Here is a 25,205-nt window from a genome sequence, read left to right on the forward strand (position 1 = left end):
AGAAACATCTCAGCAAAAGTATAATCTGGTGGGTGGCAGAAATGGAGCATTAAAAGCATTAAAAGGGAATCAAGAGAACAGAGCCTTTGGTGATGCAAAATATAGGATATTTTATATTTATATAATAATACTGATATATTCATTAATTCTAGAAGTGTTTTTTGGGTGTGCACTATGTGCCAGACATTTCAATTATGTTATTGACAAAACATTGAAGATGTTTGTTTTTGGTATATGTGCATTTGATGATGATATATGGAAAAGCAATGGAATTGCAAAGAACAGAAGAAATCCCATATTTCCCTGGGAGATAGGGAAAATGAATAATAGTTTGATCAACTAGCAAAATTAAGAAAACAGAAAAAGAGGGAAAATTAGCAGTATAAATCAGAAAAAATGAAATCTTCCTTATAATTTGTTTATTTTTTTAGAGACGAGGTCTGTTTCCAAGACTTGAGTGCAGTAGCTATTCACAGGCACTATACCATCGCACTACAGCCTTGATCTCCTGGGCTTAAGTGTTCCTCCTTCCTTTAGACTGACTATGAAGATGAGGAATTCTTATATTAAAAATACTGGTTATATTCCATTTTCTGTGGTTATGGTTACATGAATGTGCTTACTTTGTGTAATTTACAGAGACGTATAGTTATAATTTGCCACTTTATACTTCTTTAGCAGTTAATTTAAAAACACACAAATAGACATTTTTTAATGGTTGCAGCATTTTGTATCTTACTTTTCAATTTTTTATTGTTAAATATTTAGGTTTGTATACAGGTGTTTGTGTGTCCATATGCATGCCATGGACATCTTTGCCCAGAAATCTTGAGCAAATCTTTATTTCCTAAAGCACAAATTGATTTGAGTCTAGGATGAAAATTTAATTGAATGATCAAATAAAAATAAGAGGTCTGTTTACTATATCAAAGGTCATTTTTCAGAGGTTCTTGAGCTTATTCAGAACATGACAACAAATATATCTCCTTTTAAATAGTGAGAAATGAAACAAGGACAGCAACATCTTGAAGGAGCTGTTAGTTGCTGCAGATCCATGGAAACAATCACCCACACACAAAAACCCGTCAAGCAGGGAACACTTGACAGAAATGACAAAGTAGGTTTTCACCAGAGAAAGCCTGCAGAAATCTACATGAAAACCTGTCTTCCAAAAGGATCATTATGTTAAAAAAAAGTAGATGAAAGTGTGGCATCCTAACATTCTCTCTTTGGGTATCTCTTGAAGATGCAAATCAAATTATTTTATCACAAATGAATACATATCATGTACAAGGGAAGTCATGAGTGCAGGCTGACAGGAATGTTCTTTTAAAGCAACTACAACTATTTCTCCATTTCCAGTTGAATAGAGAACAGAACGTGGTGAAAATCCTAACAATTTCTGTCCGGATAAATGGATTTTTTAAACGCCAGAACCAAAACTATATACTTGCAAAAACCATTCACTAAAATGGTCAATAATTAAGCCTTGTGTTGTATTAACAATTTTCATAATTTCCTCTAGTCCCATTCAAAGCTTTTTGAGGGACTGTCATTTGTTGCTATTTTAAAATAAACCTAAAGGGAAAATGTTTTTGAAGAGCAAAATATTTCTTTAAAACCTTCTCACCAGTTGGGTGATTTCATACTCTAGACTAGGGCACAGAATTGTCAATAAACTTTTTGAGAGTTAATATATGGAAATAGAGAAGGGATCAATTTTAAAGCAGCTACTTCTTTAGTAGTTAGCAGATACAGTTCTCAGCCAGATCTCTCTCCTGAGCTTCAGATATGCACGTCAAATCTCTTATTAGACTTCTTCACAGCCACCTCAAATTAAACTAGGATTGTTAAATCTCCGCACTATTGACATTTTAGGTTGTCATTCTATGTTGTGGGAGGTTGTACTGTGCACTGTAGGGTGTTTCGCCACATCCCTGGCCTCTGCACATTACATGCCAGTAGGACATCTCACAGTTCTTACAACTAAACATGTTTCTAGACATTGCCATGTGTCACCTGAGGGGACAAAAATCAGCCTTGGTTGAAAACACTGAATTAAACAATGTCCCAACTGAACTCACAGTTTTCTCTTTTTCTTTTTATTTTATTTTTTATTTTGTTGAGTTGGTGTCTCACTCTGTCACCCAGGCTGGAGTGCAGTGGCGCAATCTCGGCTCACTGCAACCTCTGCCTCTCAGGTTCTAAGCGATTCTCCTGCCTCAGCCTCCCAAGTAGCTGGGATTACAGGTGTGTGCCACCATGCCTGGCTAATTTTTGTATTTTTAGTAGAGAAGAGGTTTCACCATGTTGGCCAGGCTGGTCTCGAACTCCTGACCTCAGGTGATCCACCCGCCTTGGCATCCCAAAGTGCTGTGATACTGGCACGAGCCACCATGCCTGGCCACAGTTTTCTCTTCTAAAGATGATAATTTTACTGCGTTCTCTATATCCATGCTGTCTTCCACATTAGAAATCTGGGAGTAATCAATTATACCTCATGAAATTTGTTCCACCAAAACTTCTTTTTATGTGTATGTATTTGTTTTGTTTTGTTTTGTTTTGTTTTGAGTCTCCCTCTGTCACCCAGGCTGGAGTGCAGTGACGGGATCTCAGCTCACTGCAAGCTCCACCTCCCGGGTTCATGCTATTCTCCTGCCTCAGCCTCCCGAGTAGCTGGGGCTACAGGCGCTCGCCACCATGCCCGGCTAATTTTTTTTGTGTTTTTAGTAGAGACGGGGTTTCACTGTGTTAGCCAGGATGGTCTTGATCTCCTGACCTCGTGATCCACCCACCTCGGCCTCCCAGTGTGCTGGGATTACAGGCGTAAGCCACCACGCCCAGCCTTGTGTGTATGTATTTTTATGAACACTATAACATCCATAGCAGAAATACTCAGTTAAGACTTATATGAAATAAGAAAACACCTATTTATTTGTTGTCATTGAACAGATCAATCTCTCACTAGACAGATGAAGCAAAAGGGAAATACTGGTGACCAGCAAATATATGTGGATCATCATGAGTGCTCAAAAGGATATAATAAAATGTTCATGAAGATGTTTATGTGGATGGAATATAATTGAAGAAAAAACATAATAATTGAAGTTAAAAGTATAAAGTTATCTCAGCAAAGCATCATCTGGTGGGTAGCAGAAAGAGGAAAGCAAAACCATTCAAAAAGAGAATCAGTAGAAGAGAGGCTTTTAGTGAGGCAAAATTTTGTTATTTTGCCTTTATATCCTATGATAAGCTTTTACAATATTTCATTAATTCCCAACAGCCCTAATTATATCTTTCAAATGCAGTTTATCTATTCTCATTGAATTAATTAATTTCCCTCTCATTAGACAGGTTCACTGTGTTGCAGAGTTCCAAGGAAACCAAGCACATCAAATTCTAAGTCAATGATTCCCCTTGGAGGTGCAGCACATGTAGCATGCAGAGGCAAAGACATAGTCCTTACAGTTTGCTCAGATCTTAATTTTCTCTCACCCAGATCATTGTGTAACTCTCTCAAATAAAGCCTGTGCTTCCAGCCTTGCCTAATTCTGTCTATATTACATATTATAGCCAGAATTTTTTTAAATTTTGTTTTATGAGATATATCATATATACACATAAAACATATGTATAATATAAATAATAATTAAGAATAGATAAATAAAAATAAGAATAATTAAAAAGAAAACATCATAGAAACCACCACCCATGTCAAGAAATGAAACATAGCCAGCTCTTCACTGTGCCCCATTGCCTCATGATTCTATTTTCCTTCTTCTCAAGATAGCATTATCCTGACACTTTTGATAATATCATCCATGCTAGATATTTATGGCTTACTCCCCATGTCTTCATTTCTAAGCAACATGAATACGTCTTTCATTTTTAAGTAATCTTGTTTAGTTTTGCTTGTTTTTAAACTTATTTTAAAATTTTTCTTAAATTTTCAAATATAGTCATATCAAGTTACTCATAAGATCTTACTTTTATATATTCATTTTAAATTTTTAAATATTTTACGGTTACACAATAGTTGTACATATTTATAAGGTACATGTGAAATATTGATACATACATACAATGTGTAATCACTAAATTAGAATAATTGGGATAGGCATCCCCTCAAGCATTTATCATTTTTGTGTTAGGAACATTCTAAATGCAATATTATAGCTATTTTGAAACATACAATAAATTATCGTTAACTGTAGTTGCCCCATTGTGCTACTGAACTCAGGATATTATTTATTCTAAGTATATTTGTATGCGTTAACCAATCTCTCTTAATTCCCTCCTCCCCACTACCCTTTCCAGCCTATGATAACCATAATTCTATTCTCTATCTCTATGTGATCAATTATTTTTAGCTTCCACATGTGAGTGAGAACATTCCTTGCTTATTTCACTTAATGTCCTTCAGTTCCATCCATGTTGTTGTAAATGGCAGATTTTCATTCTTTTTATGGCAGAATAATATTCCATTGTGTATATGTATCACATTGCCTCTTGTTAATTTGTAAGTATCAGTATCACTGTCCTATTTTACATTCCTGTTATAAATATTCTGTGCTCTGATGCATTTATTCATTCTTCCCTGATTTTTTTTAGTTTATATTTTCTTGCATGAAGTTACATTTTAATTGTTATTGTTGATGTTCTCCAGTTCATATTTAGTTTCCCTTTTCATTCTTTTTAAAATAAACTTTTTTTTAGGATTGTGTTTGTTAGATTTACAGATTTATTATGAAGATAGTACAGAAAGTTCTCCTGTATCCTATACCCAGTTTCCCTATTATTAACATGTTATAATAGTATGGCACATTCATCACAACAATCCCGTATTGATACATTATTATTAACTAAGTCCATACTTTATTCACATTTGCTCAGTTTTTCCTAATGTCCTTTTTCTGTTTCAGGATCTCAACCGAGATACCACATTATATTTAGTAGTCATGTTTTCTTAAGCTCTTCTTGGTGGTGACCATTTCTCCAATTTCCCTTGATTTGATGACCTTAACAGATTTGATGATTATTGACCAAATATTTTATCAAATGTCCTTCAAATGAGATTTTGCTGACTTGTAAATGATTATATTGGGGTAATGTGTTCTTGTGTGAGAGGCCGCAGCGCTACAGTGCCATTCTCATCACAACATATCTGCGGTATCCATATTATCAATATGACTTATTACTGTTGATGTTAACTTTCAGGTTGTGTTTGTGAGGTTCCCTTTTTTCTATACTGTACTTTTTGGAAGAAAGTCACTATCCGCAGTCCTCACTTTAGAAGTCGGAAGTTATGTTGTAATTCTTAAAGGTAGAATATCTGCATAAATTATTTGGAATTCTTTCTCATGGAGACTTGTCTCTTCTCTCCATTTGTTTGTATAAGTGTATCAATCACTTATTTATATCAGTATTAATTCATGGATATTTGCTTTATGCATAGAGTTAGCCTCAAGGGAAACACTGTATCAATAGAGTACAGAAATTATGTACAGTTCTTTTTGCCTTTAGGGTTATATAGACTCCACTCATTTCCAAAGTTACTTAGGCCATCAACTTAGTCTTTCATCCACTTCAGTGAAGTTGTTTTATAAATTTCTAATACATTTAGATTATTTTGTCCTATTCTGCATTTTATTCTACAATCCCCTAATCTGTTAAAAATTATTTCTTAAAATTTGCATTTATTAAGGTTTATTCTTCATGCTTTCATTTCAATGGGTTTGACAAATGTCTAACGTCTTTTATTCATAATATCACATAAAATAGTTTCACTGTTCTAAAATATCTATGTGCTTCACCTATCTAACCCTACTCTGACTGCATATTGAATCCCTGGTAACCACTAATCTGTTCTCTGTCTTTGTAGTTCGCCTTTTCCAGAATATAATTGACATCATATACTATGTAGCTTTGTTAGACTGGTTTATTTCATAGCAATGTGTATTACAGATTTGTCTGTGTCTTTTCATGGCTTTATAGCGTATTTCTCTTCAATGTCGATAATATTCCATTATACAGAATGCAATGAATTTTGTTTTTCTATTCAACTTTTGAAGGATGCTTTGGTTAATTCCATAGTTGGGTGATTACAAGTAAAGCTTTCATAAACATTTGTGTGCAGATTCATGTTCAGCTTTTCAAATCAGTTGGGTAAAAGCCTAGGAGTGTGATTGCTGGATCATATGGTAAGACTATGTTAACTTTTATAATAAATTGCCAAGCCACCTTCCAAAGTTGCTGTACCATTCTTCTTTCTTATCATCAATTAATATATACTCTATTATTTTGTAACCTAGCTAGCAGTTCGCAGTGTTAGAGTTTTTAGCTGCCATAATAAGGTACTCATCATTGTTTTAATTTGCAATTTCCTAATGACATATGATAGTATGCATCTTTTCATATGCTATTTGCGATATGTATATCTTCATTGATGAAATCTGTGTTCAGATCTTTGTCCATTTTTAAATTAGATTTGCTTGTTTACTTATTGGTGAGTTTTAAGGGTTATTTTTATATTTTGGATAAAAGTCCTTTATCAGTTATATGCTTTGCATATATTTTTACCTAGTCTATGACTGATATTTTCATTCTCTTAATAGGGTCTTTGTTAGAGCAAAGTTTTTAATTTTAATAAAACTAAAATTATCAGATTTTTCCCCTGAATTTTACTTTTGATATTTTATTTGGAAAAGGCATCACTAAACTCAAGGTCCTGTACATGTTCTTTTATGTTTTTCAAGAAGTTTTGTAGTTGTACATTTTGCATTTATTTCAGGATTCATTTTGAATTAATTTTTATGTAAGGTGTAAAGTCTGGATGAAGTTCATTAGTTTGCATACTGACATCGAAATTTTCCAGCACCGTTTGTTGAAAAGACTACCCTTCCTCTTTTCACCTTTGCTCCTTTGTAAAATATTAATTACATATTAATACAATGTTAATTTGTGAGGGCTATCACAGCAAGGTACCCCAGACTAGGTGGCTTAAACAATGTAAATACATTTCTTCACAGTTCTGGAGGCTACAAGTCCAAGATCAAGCTGTTAGCAGGGTTGGTTTCTTCTGAGGGCCATGGGGGAAGTATGTATTTCAGGCCTCCCTCCTTGGTTTGAGGATGGCCATCTTACTCCAGTGTTTTCATGTCAACTTCTCTCTGCTCATGTCTGGTCCAAATTTCCTCTTTTTAGAAGGATGCCTGTCATACTGAATTAAGGCCCACCCTAATGACCTCATTTTAACTTAATTACCTCTGTAAGGACTCTGACTCCAAATACAGTCACGTTCTGAGGAAATAGGGATTAATACGTCACTGTGGAAATTTGGGGAAGCACAATTTAACTCATAAAAACTATATTTGTGTAGATATATTCACAGGCTTTCTATTCTGTGCCATTGATCTATATGTCTGATCTTTCACCAATACCATGCTGTCTTGATTATTGTAGCCTTATAGTAAGTCTTGAAATTTGGTAATGTGCGTTCTCATACTATGTTGCTCTTTTTCAATATTTTCTTGGCTACTTTATGTCTTTTCCTGCCTATATAAACTTGAGAATCAATTTTTCAGTATCTCTGAAATAGCTTGCTAAGATTTTGATTGAGGTCTTTTCAAATTTGTGGATCAAATTGAGAAGAATGGACATATTAACAAATTTGAGTCTTCCAATCCATACACAAGGACAAGGACTATCTCTTCACATTCTTTATTTTTTTCATACATAGTTATTAATATATAGGTATGGTACATATTTTGTTAAATTTATACTTACTACATAATTTTAGGGGTGTCATTGTAAATTAAATTGCTTTTCATATGTCAAATTCCAATTGTTCATTGCTTGTATATGGGAACGCAATTATTACAATATTACAAAGTAACATTACAATACTAACCTTGTGTCATGTGACCTTAATAAACTCATTATTTCTTCCAGGAAATACTTTTCTTTCCTTTCTGTCAATTCTTTGGGATTTTCTTAATCAACAATAATTTCTTCTTTGAATAAAAACTTTATTTTTTCTTTCCCAATCCATATACTTTTTATACCTTTTTTGTTTGTCTTACTGTATCATCTAAGATTTCCAATATGATATTGAATAAGAGTGCTGAAAGAAGACATCCTTGCTTTGTTCCTACTCCTAAAGGGAGCATTTAATTTCTCACCATCAAGTATGATGTGATGTTAGCTGTAGGTTTTCTGTAGATGTTCTTTACCAAATTGAGGATGTCCCCTATATTCCTATTTTCTGGGAGTTTATCATCATTAATACATATTGGATTTTTGTCAGATGATTTTCATCTCCAAAAATCACTAGGTACTAGAACTTGAACCCAAAACACTGCATGGAGATTTTAGAATGGTGGGATCTATACAGTTTTACCAGGTCGTTAGATTTTGTATTGTATTCTGCTGAATTCCTGATTTTCCAGCTCAGCTAATTGATATCTCTTTTTAAGTTAAAAACCCTCGTGATTTTATAGAAGAAATAAACATAGAAAAGGAAAAATTCCACAAAGCTGATTTAATCATTTCGTTATACGATTTTGAAAATAGCACAATGATTTTATTACTTGTATGTTTTGTACACCTGGATATTACTTGTGTGTTTTGTCCACCTGGAAGTCAGAAGATTCGAGATTTGGAACCAATCTAGAATTTCTCTTGATTTTTCTGCATCCTCTAACTCTTGGGCTCAAGCGATCCTCCTGCCTTGGCCTCTCAAGTAACTGGGACTACAGGTGTGCACCACGATACCTGGGTAATTGTTGAATATTTTGTAGAGATGGGATCTCACTATGTTGCCCAGCTGGTCTCAAACTCGTGGCTTCAAGCCATACCTCCGTTTCAGCCTCCCAAAGTTCTGGGATTACAGGTGTCAGCCACAATGCCTGGTTCCCGCTTTTTCCTTTGTTATTTTCTTCCTTTATTTCTTTTTTACACAGATTCTCACGAAGGCTTACAATGTGCCATTTCCCCATGAATATTTTGGAATACACTTCCTACACAGAGAGTTTTAAAACTCATCCAAACAGTTGAGGATACTCTCAAGGAATTATAGCAAAATGTAAATATCAATGAACAATTCTCCTTCAGCTTGAACTTCTGCATCTGATTTTTTTTTCTCATTATTCTGTTATATCTCTTTTCCACTAGCTTTGCTCGACAAATAGACTCATTAACATCAGTTAATGCCAGGTGTCATTCTACAGGAATAAGACTAGTTTGTGGAATTCTAAGTAGTGTTCTAATATAGGAAAATGTTCTATGTAGAAGACAAAGATAAAAATGATCTATTAGATTTTTAATTTAAATCCTAACAGTAAGATAGTCCATGTAACAGAAATTAGCTATGGAATAATACCGAGACTCTTCTTCCTAATCATACTCTTCTATGATCCAATTCTCTCTCTCTCTGAAGAATTGTAGTATAGTTTGTCTCCAGTGTTTTGAAATTTTATGAGGGGTATGCCTTGATAAATGGATGTTTTCATCTACTGTGCTAGACAATCAGTGGGTTTTTGAATCTGGAAACTCTTGCTTTTCAAATGTGGAAATTTTTCTTAGTTTATTGTGTGTGTGTGTGTGTGTGTGTGTTTCATTTCTGTTTCTGGAGAACTATATTCAGAATTTGTTCTTCTACTAGCTCATTCTTCAAGTGAAACTTTCCTCTATTTTCCAAAAACAAAAAGCGTTTTTGCTTTACTTTCTGAAAGATTTTTCAAATTTATCTTTTTCTCTTTTCATTTGAATTTGTCATCTCTGTTTTCATTTTTATATTTTAATTTCTAAGAGGACTTTTAGTTTTCTGAGTTTTTAAAAATTTGTAAATTTGTATTCCATTCTTGTTTCAATGAGGGAAAATCTCTCTGTCTCATTCATTAATTAGTGATAGTTTTTTTTAATTACTTCAACCTGTATAACCTTTCTCCTCAAATTGCTGTTCTTATATTTGTTTATTTTGGTCTCTTTTATAAAAGAGGTTTTTCTGAAATGTCTGGTTATCATGGTGCTCTGTTCATATTTATGAATAGGCAGTAAGTAACTTATTAGAATTCTGTACACATGAGTGCCGCTGGTTAACCATGGACTTTACTGCAGCTGATCAGATTTCTCAGGGAAGAATATTCCAGGTTCAAAATGATCTGTCCGTTTCTGGGAGCTGAGTGGATTACCATGAGGCATGTAGACTCTCACTTCCCCTCTTTCCAGTGTGACATCCCCATGCTGCCTGGTGTCTTCCAATACAGAGACACTGTGCTTTACTTTCTTCCTTGTTTTCTGTTTGGTAAGATGGAACATTTCACTCTGCCACAAAGATTCTAGTGATATGGGGATCTACTTGTTTCTTTGAATCTAGTGATATGGGGACGTAACTGCTTCTTAGAAGACTTTCAACAACCCTATTGTTTTAATCCAAACTTTCATGCTCATTTTCAGCCTTCCACAAATTTTGAGTTTCCATGTGGCTCTGTAGTGCTCTATACTATTTTATTCCTTCAGTTTTCTTTCAGTGTTCTAAGGCCTAGGTTGATTACAGGTCACCAAAGATTATGTTAAAAACCATGTCAACAGGCTAGATAGTTCTTCAAAAGAGTTCTGAGCCCTAAATTGTAGGCATGGGGTGTTTTATATACCGAATCAAATGTTCACATTCAAATTTACTATCAACAAAAATGAGGAACACACACAATAACAAAATATATTGATACACCATTTGTTTGTTACAGATTGTCTATTGATTTCCACATGATAATTTATTTAGATTAAAAAACTATTTTAGAATTGATTTTAAAAGATATAAATTATAAGTTAATCAAAAGTTCTTATCAAACTAGGTATATTAGAATGACCTAAAGTAATATACACCTTAGATAAACATTTATCTAATGCCATTAATTATGACACAGTCAAATTAAATGATTCAAATCAATGATTTAGTATCACATCTTTTAGATTAATCTCAGTGTCATTTATTATTAAACGGCATGTCCAATAAATTGCTATGTATATTGCCAGATATGCAATTACAACTTTGCCCTAATGTTTCTCTCTGTCCTAAAGTGAGGCAATAATTTAAATATTTGATTAAATTTATACTGCTTGTACAGTTGTAGTTTCTTTTTCTTGGTAAACAAAACAAAACATTCTTATTACCTATTATCCTTATTGTCAAATTAATGAAAAGTTTTAACCACATATATTGATAGCATTAGCTGTAACTGCAAAGTGAGCAAATATAAATTAAACAAAAACAATATTTTATTTTATAAACACAAATATAGGGTGCCTACTTTCTCACATTCAATGTAATTTTCACATATAAGATTATCTGTAAATATAATTATATTTTCTGATTATGTATCAAAATTTTGACTCCTGTATATTTAATTTTGGGCAGTTATTCCTTTATTTTTTCACTTATATCAGTGTTCATTCAGAAAATATTATTTTGATATGATATATATTCATATATATTTTATAAAATGTAGATAAAATGGAAATAAAAAATAAATTTAGTTGGATCTTTATGCAGTTTAAATTTTCTAATTTTATAATATGTAGATATACTTTACAATGTAAATATATTTTAGATATGTAGATAAAATTTAAAATATAGATTAATTTTATAAAATGTAGATAAAAAGAAATAAAAAACAAATTTATTTAATTGGATATTTATGCAGTTTAAAGAGCAGAGAACTTGCTTCAGAAGACTTGGTTCAGATAGATTAACCATTATGTAGATGTGGTAGAGTCAACACAAAGTTAATCTGTGAGGGTTTCCATGTTTATATTATTCATAGTGTTCTTCATGTACTAGGAGATAAGTGAATCTTCTAAAACTACTAACCATCATAAATTAGGTGTTTCAAATCTAAGAGGAAGAAGGTAATTACAATGCGTATATAATCAGAGATGTCAATTTCTTTTAAGGAATGTCATTGTCTCCTATTCTATTCTCATATCCAAATTTGAGCTGGACAAAATACATAAAATATCTGTTTAATATATATGTAAATATGAGAAATACTATTATGAGATTTTAGACAACAAATGGTGCAAGATGATAAAATCTGGGAATATGGAAAAAATTAATGGTCCTGGCTTTTTATTTGGAGATATTTTTAGGCTGTAGTACACTTTTGTGAGCCCAAAGGAAGCAAATAGTATCTCTGAGCAAAGATAGAAATTGGAGTTTGACATTACTAAGGTAACTGAAATGTACAGGCAGGGTATCGAAGAAACAAAATGTTACAGGAAGTAAAAAATATGCATCAGAGACTCCTTGATTGGTTGGCCAAATACTAAGTTGCACCTTGACAGGGAGAGGCTCCGCAGTGAGGGCAAAATGCCACCAGGGAAGGAACCGCTGCTGAGGAACAGTAACTAGAGGGGTATGAGCCATGTCCTCATGCTGTCATTCTTGCTTTCAGGATTTGCTGGAGCTAACCCACGAAGTCCCCTGCAATAGTTGCAGCTATTTTATACTTCCAAGAACAATGCATGAGATGCTCTTTTCTTTATATATTTGGTATCATCATACATTTTCATTTTTCCATTGATGTCTGTGAAGTCATATCTCATTGTTATTTGGCATTTTATTGATTTCTCATGAGGTTAATCACATTTACATGTTTGTTGAACATTTCATTTATTCTATAAATTGTCTGTCAGTATTTCCAAATTATTTGTTTCATAGTTTTTTCTATTAGGTTTTTGTCTTTTCTTACATTTATAAGAATTCTTTATATGTTCTGCAACCAAATATTTTATAGGTGTAAGCTTGAAAAATCCTTTCAACTCTGAAGTCAAAAATACATAATCTTACTTTTTTCCTAAAATATTTAAATTATTGCCTTTTACATTTGTGTTTTTAATCCATATACATATGTGTCATGCAGAAGTTCTGAAAATTGCTCAGTTTTTCACTAATTTTTTTACAGTAAAATAAATCTTTCATAGTTTCATTTTATTAAGTGGTTATAGCCAAACAGCTTAGTAGTAGTTTGGTGTCTGACATATACTGCTGTATTTCTCTTGAAAACTTAAATATTCCACAGCAAACTTATTTCTTGTTAACTTATGTATTGTGAGGTAATGGTCTAATTTATCCATTTCTGAGATTGATACTCATGTATCCCAGCATTATTATTATTATTATTATTTTATTTTTTGAGACGGAGTCTCGCTCTTGTCGCCCAGGCTGAAGTGCAATGGTGCGATCTTGGCTCACTGCAACCTCCACCACCTGAGTTCCAGCGGTTCTCCTGCCTCAGCTTCCCAGGTAGCTGGGATTACAGGTGCCCGCCATCAGGCCTAGCTAATTTTTGTACTTTTAGTAGAGATGGGGTTTCACCATGTTAGCCAGGCTGGTCTGGAACTCCTTACCTCAGGTGATACGCCCGCCTTGGCCTCCCAAAGTTCTAGGATTACAGGCTTGAACCACTGCGCCCGGCCTGTCACGGGATTATTGACAGCTTTTCATTTCCTGATTCATGTGTGATGTGGCCTCTATCATATATCAGGCTTCTGTGTGCAGGCATCTGATGGTTGACCGTATTCTGTTTCACTGGTCTGTGATCCTGTCCGTTTTCTGGTATTTTGTAGATAAACATGTTGTTTTCAAAATGTTCTGGGTTCTTCTTGCCTTTTGATTTTCTGCATGAATTTTGGGTGAAACTTGTCATGTTTCATAAAATCTCATTCAAAATTCATTTAGAATTACTTGGAATTTATAGATTATCTTATAGAGAATTGGTATCTTTATGATATTGACTCTGCCAACAGGTAAACATTCCTTAGCTCCCTATTCTTCTTTGTTGCAGATTTACCCAATTTTTTTGAACAAACATATTTACTTCACTCTTTTACTATTTTCTTGGCAGTTGTACATAGACTTTTAGTTTTAGAATATAAGAAGCTGCCTTATAAGAAGCTTACAAAGCACTTACATGTACATGTAAAATATTGAATACTTGCTTCTGTCAGCAGACATAACATTTACTTCAATTGTATTGAATTAAGCATTCCCTTCCTTTCAAGTAATTATTTTGGTTGTGGAATTATATTTTTATCTTTTGTGCGTAAATGGTGCTTAAATTTTGATAGTTTAATAGTTTTATGAACCAGTACATCTCCACCAATAACACTGTTTTAGTACCTCCTCAGCTTGAGCTGCTAAACAAAACTTAATATGTGAAGAATGATACTTCTGAGTAGAATTAGCATAAAATATTTTGATTTTTGTTTCTTCAAAATCACTTTCATTATCATTATTTCATTTATTATTATTGTTGAGTTCATAAAAATCGCGTCTTTACAAAAATTCTAATGAAGCTTATTTTGACATTAAATTAGGATTAAAAATAACATATTTTACTTCCTTAATTTAGTCAATAGTAGTAAATCATACATAATAAAAACCAGGCTTGACTAAAATTTAAATTATTTATAAGTTAAAAACACAAATTGACTACATGTTTTTAATTTCTGTCTTTTTACACTTTAAATTTTTTTTTTAATTTTTAACTTTAATTTTTATGGGTACATAGAAGGTGTAGATACATTTACTGGCTACATGAGATATTTTGATACAGGTATACAATGTGTAATAATCACATCATGGTAAATCGGGTACCCATCACTTCAGTCATCATTTCTTTGTGTTACAAACATTCCAGTTGTACTTCCTCAGTTATTCTCAGTTATATAAAGTGTATAACTTTATACACTTTATATTCGGTTATATAAAGTGCAGTACAAATTGTTGCTGACTGTAGTCACCTTGTCCTATCAAATACTAGGTCTTATTCATTATTTTTTTCTAACTTTTATTTTAAGTCCCAGGGTACATGCACAAGATGTACAGATTTGTAACATAGGTAAACATGAGTCATGGGGTTTGTTGTATAGATTATTTCATCACCCAGGTATTAAACCTAGAACCCATTAGTTATTTTTCCCGATCCTCTCCCTCCTCCCAACCTCTCCCCTCCAGTAGGCCCCAGTGTGCATTGTTTCCCTCTATGTGTCCATGTGTTCTCACCATTTAGATGTAGCCAACAATCATATAAAAAAGCTCAACATCTCTGATCATTAGAGAAATGCAAATCAAAACCACAATGAGATACCATTTCACATCAGTCAGAATAGTTATTTTTAAAAGTGCAAAGAATAACAGATGCTGGCAAGATTGTGGAGAAAAAGGAATGCTTATACACTTGGTGGGAGTGTAAATTAGTTCAACCATTGTGGGAGACAGCGTGGCAATTCCTCAAAGACCTAGAGACAGAAATACTATTCAACCCAACTATCCCATTACTTGGTATATACCCAAAGGAATATAAATTGTTTTATTATAGAGACACATGCACATGTATGTTCCTTGCAGCACTATTCACAATAGCAAACACATGGAATCAACCTAAGTGCTCATCAATGAATGACTGGATAAAGAAAATATGGTATATGTACACCTTGGAATATTACACAGCCAGAAAAAGGAATGGTATTATGTCTTTGCAAGGACATGGATGGAGCTGGAGGCCATTATCCTTTAGCAAACTAATTCAGAAACAGAAGACAAAATGCCATATTTTCTCATATTTTAATATACTTTCAGATTACAGCTGAGAAGTCAACTCTGAAATATCACATGCCATAATATGGTCCTACTTACTGCAAGCAACTGGACTCAGTTCATGTAAGTCACTGCAAATTGTATAACACCTGAATTGTTCTATAACTGTAATTCATTGAGTGAGATAGATATGCTAATTACATGCTATGCTGTTCTATAAGTTTCTAAGTGCTTAATATTAATTTATGTACTTAACTTGTTATGGCTCAGTAACAAATATTTTATGCAAAGCATTGGTCCATGAACTACACTTTAGATTGCAGTAGATAAGAAAATGCAGACATTGTACAGGAATAATAAAACCAAAAAATTTATTTGAAATAGATAACCATTCTTTTGGTGTACGTGCAATTCAGACATGGTGGTTATATGAACTAAGACTTTCTTTTTTCAGCTTTATTATCTAAAAACACAATGAAATGATATACAAGTATGAAGGACTCTATGACAATAAAAGTGGTTTGAAATTTAAATTTTGTGTTGGAATGTGTTTGGATGGTACAGTAGTGAAGACAGGAAAACCTTCTGGAGTCATTACCCAGATTAAGGAGCTTGTACTTCCTTAATTAAGAAATTATTGCTATGAAAATAAAATCAGCTAAACTAAACAGTGAGCTAAGTGGCATCATAAAAATTGTGAATTATGTAAATTCTAATGTAATATATTAGAGAATGTTCTCCATGTTATTTAATAATATGGAATCCTATCAAAAACAACAACCATGGCTCATTGAGGGATAATAACTGTTGAAAGGGCTGGGCACCGTGGCTCACGCTTGTAATCCCAGCACTTTGGGAGGCCAAGGCAGGTGGATCACCTGAGGTCAGAAGTTCAAGACCAGCCTGGACAACATGGTGAAAACCTGTCTCTACTAAAAATTAAAAAAATTAGCCCAGCATGGTGGTGTGCGCCTGTAATCCCAGCTACTCAGGAGGCAGAGGCAGCAGAATCGCTTGTACCCAGGAGGCAGAGGTGGCAGTGAGCCAAGATCGCACCATTGTATTTCAGCCTGGGTGACAAGAGCTACATTCCATCTTAAAACAAAAACAAAAACAAAAACTGTTGAAGGAAAATATTTTATGGAGATCTGCTTTTGGTACAAAACCAGAAACCAATTTGGCCCTATGTTTTTAAAGATGTAAATTGCACGCTGACTTGCTTAAGTGTCTGTTGTCTTGATTATTTCTAATGATATTAATACTTCCATGTGAGAAAAAGTACAATGCTTTTCAATGACAAATATGATCATAGGGCAACAATAAAAATAAGAAGCTTGGAGAACAAGGTGTCTGCAAATTTTTATGACACATTTCACAACATAATTACAATTTTTATTGAAGTGTGAAAAATACATGGTGTTGTACCCTAAGAAAAATTGTTACTGAGTGTCTTAGAACTTTGATAGAAATATTTAAAATGTACATTAAAAGTATATACAGATGTAGAAAATCTATTGATCTGTATTTCATATCTTTTATCAAAGCATAATTTAAATTTATTTAAAATGTCACAAGATAAATTATTGTAATTATGGGATTATTTAATTCAGTTGGGAAAAAAATTTAAATAAATATTGTGAAATTTCTTTAAAATATCTTCACTTTGATTTATCTACTATGCATCTTATTTAAAAGAAATGAAATAATTTAAATATACATAGTTTCCTAAAATGGTGCTTTTTCAATCCAACCTAGGCGAGATAGATTAACAAGTTAGTAAAAAAAACACAAGCTTATTTGTCACATTAAATACTTTAAATATTAAAGTTCATGGGATTTATTTAAAATGTGCATATAAGGATTTTATATAGATGTATCATTAGTTATTTCTACAATTATAATACATAATAGACCTCCTCAATACTCAGTGTCTTAAAACAATAAAAATTTGGTTTTGCTTATGAATTTAAGTTTGGCTTCCTACGTATTAAAAATAATCAGTGTACTAGATGATGGCCTATGGAATGCTGAGCCAGCTAGACCAATGATTTTAAAGAAAAATACCAAATAGCAGGAAGCCCAGGGAAGTCATAGAAAGAAGGGCATATTATTGGAAAGAATTAGAACACCTACCAAAATATATATCTGTCAAGAGCCAGGACTGTCAGAGGCTCAATTCATATCAGAAAGTGGTAGACATAGTCTTTCTAACAGAATCAGAAGTAAAGCTAAATTATTCAATCAAGGATTAAAGGCCCTATCTGCGAATGAGAAAGTTCCAAATTCCTTAGTCTTACAAGCATATGAAGCACAGCCATTTTCTGATATAACCCACAGCACTCAGACCTTGGAAAAAATATTCCAGCGGTCATCAAATTAGTAGCCAAATTAAGCGTAATTAAGTGAATACATGAACCAAGTCTAAATAAATACTCAGAACTTCTATAAATGTAGGGACAGCATAGGTTAGGAAAATATCAATGAAGTCCATATAATTTACAGAAGAAAGAAAAAACTCTATATAGCATAACAGCTACTAAAAACATTGAATACTTAATATATGCATGGAAATGATGCCATGGGAATAAAACTATACTTTTAAAGCTAAGTTTGATAAATAAAAGGGAAATTAGTAGAATAAATTTAAACCAGGCATTTTCTACACTAAGATGGATGGAAAAGGTATGTAGAAGGCACTGTTAGAAAGAGGTGCTCTCAAAGAGTCAGTGGTTGGGATGTCCACAGACAAAATGTGAAAAATGTTAGGAAATGATTGAAATATAATTAAATTGGTGTGTAATTGTGGATTCAAATTGTGGGGTGGCATATAAAACAGTATAAAATAATAGTTGTCCCCACAAATAAATGCATTATAGGAATCAATATTATTAGGGTTGATTTAAAAAGTATATGGGAGGGGGCCAGGCGCGGTGGCTTACGCCTGTAATCCCAGCACTTTGGGAGGCCGAGGCGGGTGGATCACGAGGTCAGGAGATCGAGACCATCCTGGCTAACATGGTGAAACCACGTCTGTACTAAAAATACGAAAACAAAATTAGCCGGGCGTGGTGGCAGGCGCCTGTAGTCCCAGCTACTCGAGAGGCTGAGGCGGGAGAATGGCGTGAACCCGGCAGGCGGTGCTTGCAGTGAGCCGAGATCGCGCCACTGCACTCCAGCCTGGGTGACAGAGTGAGTCTCCGTCTCAAAAAAAAAAAAAAAAAAAAAAAAAAAAAGTATATGGAAGGGAATAAAATTTAAAAGATCCATGAAGCTAGGATAGAGAAAATGGGAAGGTATCCCTCTCCCCAGGCCAGCTCAAATTGTACTTATCCTCTGATATAAATTAGAGATTTAAGAAAATAGTAAAATAATAGAGAAAATTTAAGAAGAAGACATAATTGAACATACCATGTCACTATATAATTCAAAATTATAGCTTATTTATAAAAAAAACTTCTGTGAAATGGAGATCTGTCATAGACTATAGAAATCTAAAAAAAGGTAACATAAAGAGCAAGATCTATATGAAATAAGAAAAAGTAATTTGTGAGATTTTTATTAGTACAAGAAATACATGTCAGTAATGTACTTGTCACGTTCTTTGCAATTTTATATTTGAAGGCTAGCAACATGAATTCGCATTCACATGAAAAGGTCCCAACATGCTTTCAGTGGACAGCCCCAAGTTATTTTTATAGGCCAATGATAGCAAATAATCTATGTAGACAAATGTAAATATAATAGCCAATGATATTGCAATCATAGAAGAAAATATAGAAAATGTATAAGAAAAGCTAACAAAACAATAAATCTTTACAAAAAGGAAAATAATTAATGGTACAAGAAAAAGTACAACTTGCAGAAACCTGTTAAATTCTTGGAATTTATTTGATCTTCCAAGGGAACAAAAATAACTATCTCAATGAAACAACAAAAAAAAGGAAGAAATCATATCTGAAGATAAAAGAAAGTACAAAAATTATGTATTTTTTTAACCTCTCTAACAAGATTAGGAAAATTTTTGTGGAAACAAAATTTTGAAAACATTTTCCTCAAATATGTTTTCCAAATTGTTTATTCTCTCTCCTTCTCTGTCAGGAATACCAATGAGTTATAGAGTTGGTCTGTTTACATAATCCCATATTTCTCAGATTTTTTTCATTTTTAAATATTCTTTTGAAATTTTTGTCTGACTGAGTTGATTTAAAAAGGTGATCTTCAAGCTCTGAGATTCTTCCCTTAGCTTGGTCTATTCTGCTGTTAATATTTCTGATTCTATTACAAAATTCTTGCAGTGACTATTTCCACTCTACAAGTTCAAGTTGGTTCTTTCTTAAAATGGTTATTTTGTCTTTCATTTCTGGGATGATTTCACTGGATTCCTTGCATTGGGTTTCAACTTTCTTTTGAATATCAATGAGCTTCCTTGCCATCCAGATTCTGAATTCTGTGTAAGTCACTTCAGTCATTTCAAATTGGTTAAGGACCATTGCTGGGGAACTAGCGGAATTGTTTGGAGGTCAGAGGACGCTCTGGCTTTTTTAATTGCCAGAGTTATTGTACTGTTCTTTCTCATCCAGGAGAACTGGTATTCCTTTAACTGTGGTGTAAGTTGAGGATAGTCAGTTGGCTTCATTTCTGGGTGTTTTCAGAGGGCCAAAGTTCTGTCCAAATTCTTTACTTGTGGCCGAATTCTTGCCCTTTGTTTTCCACGGGGAGTATATTAGCAAAGTATTTTTGGTGTTGTAGTTTCAGCTGTGATTCCGTACATGGTGCTTAAGAGTAATGGCATGTAGATAGGCTTTCACTCAGCCAACTGACTCATTTGTATTTCCTTGCATTTGCGGCCCTGCTCTGTGATGTGGTGAGGAGAGAGGTGACTTCCTCACCAGGTCCGCTGTGAGCCTTGGAGAAGCCCCTTTTGATCACTGGTACACTCATGTTCTTTTGTCAGCTGTTCCAAGCCACAGGGCTCCCTTGGTCAGAGACGGCAGCAGGGAGATAGGCCACACCTGTTCTGCAGAGCCCTGTGGATGGAGGCATGCCTCTCTCTCACCGTAGCCCACAAGCCTATGTGGCTCACCTGGCTCAGTGCTCTGAGAGTGTGGGTTCCTCTCCCTCTTGAGTGCCAGCTACAGGTCTCAGCTTGGCACTCCCTAGCTGTACAGAACAGCCCTGGGGTGAGCTCAGGCTTTTTGTCATTCTCTCTCCTCTTGTTATTTGCTCTCTCCTGCTGCTTGGGGGCAGCAGTGGTGAGGACCATGGCAGCTGCAGTGACAGAGGACCTGTCAGTGGTCTGTGGCACTGCACCCCAGAATAACACAGAACTGCCACTGACTGAAGTGACCAGGTGTGGGTGGGGCAGCTGAACCGTGGGCCCTGGCAGGTGGCCCTGCCTGGGGAAGAGCAAGGAAATCAGGGGTTCACAGGAAAATAATGTGGCCTCCTCTCCATAGGGCAGCTGTGGCATTCTGGAGGTGCCAGCAAAGCAATCAGGGTCTTCGTTCCCTCCCTAGCCTGGGGGAAGTGAGGACTGGTACCTTGGCAGTGGCAATGGCAGAGGGCCTGTCGGTTGTCTCTGGGAACTCTAGCCCACAGAAACACAGAGCCCTCTCTGACTGAAGTGAGCAGGTCGGGTGGGTGGCAGCTATGGCGTCCCAGGCTAGGAGGTCCTCTCCGGGGAGGAGACAGAGGGGCAAGGACCTGCATGGAAAACAGTCTAGCTACTTTTCTGTTAGGCAGCTGCAGCATACTGCAGGCCCACAACTATTCTTGGGTTCTTGGTTCTTTCCTCAGCCTGAGGGCAGCAGGGGTAGGGACTGCGGCAGTGAGAATTGCAGTGGGACTGTCAGTTATGTCTGGGAGCGCCGTCCCACAGAAATGCAGGGCTGTGATTGGCCAGAGTTTCTCAAGCCAGAAGTGGGGCGGTGGCCAGACTGCGCTAAGGGCTAAGGTCCCAGGCCAGTGGTCCTTCCCTTGTGATCTGCAGTCCCTCAGCTCCTTAGCACCGTAAATGTCGCCCATCTCTTGTTCGAGAGAGCTCGCCTCCTCGTGTTGACGTGGCTATGGCAACTGGCACCAGGATGCTCAGGTATCCAAGGCCCATGGAGCCCCACATGGTCTTGAGCAGTGGCCCTGCCCAGACTCCAGGAAGTTCTCTGTGTCAATCAGGAGATGGGGGCTCAGGAGGATTTCCAGTGCCCAGGGTTGCAAAGGTCCATGACAGAAGTGTGAGTCCCCAAGGGCTCTGGCTCACTCATCCTTTCCCCATAATAGGGACCCTCCTCTGGCTCTGTGCCCATCCTGGGTGGGCAGCTGTCCTGCTTAGCTCCTCTCTGCTCTCCATGGTGGCCATTGCTCTCTTGATGAACCCCAGCTTGGTTCCCTGGACGTTCCACTTGAAGAGCTGGAGTTTACTTGCAGCTCTCTCTCCTCTTTGAGGGAGCAGTGCTTACAGCCACCTTGGTGCTTCTCCAAAGCTACTTTCTGTAACAAATTTTTTTCTTCTCTGTTATTCTGTAGGTCAGTTTCTTAATCTTGCTTTGTTATTCATGACATCATATTAGAGCTTAAATTCCTAAGTGCTCTTGAAATTTTGATTATGATTTTTTATTTAAGATTTCTATTTTTTGTTTTCTTCACATTTGCCATGTTTTGTTTTCTAATTTCTTGCCTTTTTTAATGAAAACTGATTATTATAGATTAAATTAATACCATTATGAATTTTTATTTTTCTGACAATCTTGAAGAGACTAATTTGAATATAGTTTTCGGATTCTTCAATAAAATTGATATTATCAGGAGTTCCTGCCTGGCTGTTGACTTCTTTTTTATGATAACCTCAATGTGTTAGCAAGTTTTTGGATATAGGTGGGTGGCTCACTTTGGTTGACAAGTATTTTGTTTGTCTCTTCTCTATCTCTGTCCCTACTGCTTTGCTCATTCCTTTCCATCTTCGAGTTTTGTATTTGCTTCCACTGACCCCTAGTTTTGAATAAGAACTTACGGCGATTTGGAGTCTTGCTCCACATAATATCAGAGATATTACAAAGCCAATCACGAGGTCAGAAGCTGCCTTTACTCAGATCTTGAATCCTCTCTTCCTAGATGTGCAGCCATCATGGGATATCTACTGGGGCCGTGTGTTTTGCTGGTATAGTTGTTCCCCTTATTCATCGTTTCACTTTCTACAGTTTCAGTTACCTGCAGTCAACCAGGAGTCTGAAAATATTAAATGAAAAATTCCAGTGATAAACAATTTATGTTTTAAATTACATGTCGTTCTGAGTAGTGTGATGTAATCTTATATTGTTTCATTCCATCTCACCTGGACATGATCATCCCTTGCCCAGCATGCCCATGCTGTATATACTACCTGCTGTATATTCCAACCCGCTGCTAGTCATTTAGCAGCCATCTTGTTATCAGATTGACTATCATGCATTGGTGCTGGTGTTCAAGTAATCTTTAGGTACTTACTTTAGGTACTTATAGAAGTTATGCTCCCATCTTCCTACAGAGACTGGTAGATAAGGCCACTCTTTCTTACTGATTACATTCCAATTGGGATGGCTCCCAGGTTCTTGAGAAAGACGTTCCTGGGTTGTAAAACTAGCAAGAGTGTGGTAGGAGATTTATATTTCAAGAAAACAGATAATTTACAATTGCAAGTTTTTTTTTAAGTAAATGTTCTAAGAAAAAGGGGAGCTAGGAGGAAACTGGTCTAAAGTTTAGTTAAGTTGAGGACGATGTTGAAATCATCTTAGTTACATGTTTTCTCAGGCTAAAGAAAAACTAGATTTTATGTTTGACAATGAGCATTTACTTTAATATATATTTTTAAACATTCAGGCTACCCAATTTTTAATTTCCAAACTTTATAACTAGCTTCTCTCAAATAAGAACTTAGTCATATATAAGTTCTCCCTTGTATCAGATTATAAAGTACAAATGCACTATTTTGTTGGGATGTTTGAAAGTTAATTCATTCAGGATAGCTTTTTCAATAAGAACAAAATTTTGACTATAGTCAGAATACAAAATTCTATCCTTTATTTTTTGAGTTGAGAGGAGAAATTGGTGAGAAAACCTGTCAAGTTGTGTTTGCATATTTTGACTGTTTCCTGCAGGGGAACACCAGCCATGAGTGACAAATCTTGGTACAGTGTTCAAGTTAAAGGTAAAAAGTCACCTAACAGTAGAAAGTAATCCTGGGCAGCTTGCAGAACAGTGATGATGTTTTTCACACAACCAAACTCTTAAAAAAATCAAATGACCATATTCTTCCTGAATCAGAATTTCTGTATGATCTCTCTGGCAACACAAACTGCAGGAAATTGGATACAAAAATTACAAGGCACTGACCCCTGAGTTGTGTCAGCTCTTTAGAAATGAAAACCATGACAAGTACTGTATGTTAGAAAGTCCCTAGGGTAAGAGACATGCCTTAATAAAGCATATTGCTTCACAGAGAACTTTAAACAATGCGAATTCCATATGCAGGAAATCTCAGAAAGAAAGGCACTGAGAAAAAGACCTTTGCAACAAAAGATTCCAGAAAACATTACATGAAAAATTTTAAATACCTTTTATTACTTTTTATGCCCTTGGAAAATATTCATACAGAAACAAACAAAATGGTGTCTACCAGTTTATAAATAATAATCAAGGCATACATGATTTAGTTCTTTGGAAAAATAATCTATCTAGACTTCACAAGGTCAACCTGTAGATAATAGAAATAAAATAAGATACTTCAAAGAATTCTAGATGAGTAACAGCATTTATCATGGCTTGACATTACTAATTGCCTGATTTTAGGCTTTACTGTCATAACAATGCTTTCAAAACCTTTTCCTGTGATCATTTTGGAAATAAAGTGGGGAATATCATTATAATAATTACTGGTCAAAAAGAGGAATAGAGCAAATCTAAATGAAATAAAATTACATGATATAATTTCTTGAACTTTCCCCTCAACTTTCATTTATCTTATTTTCCTTAATTTGAAATTACTATTAGATTAGAGCAAACTTTATGCCAAGGATATATTATTGCCAATAGCCTGAGGGAAATGACAAACTTTCAGTGGTTTGGGACCAAGTAGGAGTTCTTCTGAAGAAATTCAAAGTCCTGATTTTGTAACAGGTTGTTTTTGCAGAATGAATCATCTTTATATTCGGAAATGCACACACCACCACCAACACTAGTGCTAAAATGTCTATTTCGACAAATCATGAATTTGAGGTAATGAACATGAATGAATATATTTACTGTTTGACTGAGAGGAATCTTCTGTGCTACTTAAAGGAAATATTTGCCACTCTATGATGTTTTTCAGGCTTCAGAAGATTATCTAGGACAATCTATTCTATCTGCATATTGTGATACTTTAAAATATTTATTGAGTTTCTTGTTCAAGTACTGCTCTAATTACTAGGTACAATGGGTAAAATACAATACCTAGGTTTATGATTATAAATAAATGTATTAAATGAAAATATCTGGATACAGTATGGAATTACAAAGGCAGAAATATTTAAATGCCAAAATACCATCTAATTATCAACGTAATTTGATAAACATAGACTATCATAGAAGTTCTTTA

The 25,205-nt window shown here is 34.9% G+C and overlaps 1 long non-coding RNA gene across 1 annotated transcript in view; it reads left to right on the forward strand.

Annotated features, from left to right (window-relative positions):
* Positions 1-25,205, forward strand: part of LOC107974458 (uncharacterized) — a 68,073-nt gene that overhangs the window by 16,902 nt on the left and 25,966 nt on the right. The window contains exon 3 of the long non-coding RNA XR_008547645.2: positions 15,641-15,721. This is a non-coding gene — a long non-coding RNA (uncharacterized LOC107974458). The remainder of the gene's footprint in view (positions 1-15,640; positions 15,722-25,205) is intronic.

Source organism: Pan troglodytes, chromosome 3, assembly GCF_028858775.2.
Source record: "Pan troglodytes isolate AG18354 chromosome 3, NHGRI_mPanTro3-v2.0_pri, whole genome shotgun sequence".
In the NCBI taxonomy this organism is placed as follows: domain Eukaryota; kingdom Metazoa; phylum Chordata; class Mammalia; order Primates; family Hominidae; genus Pan; species Pan troglodytes.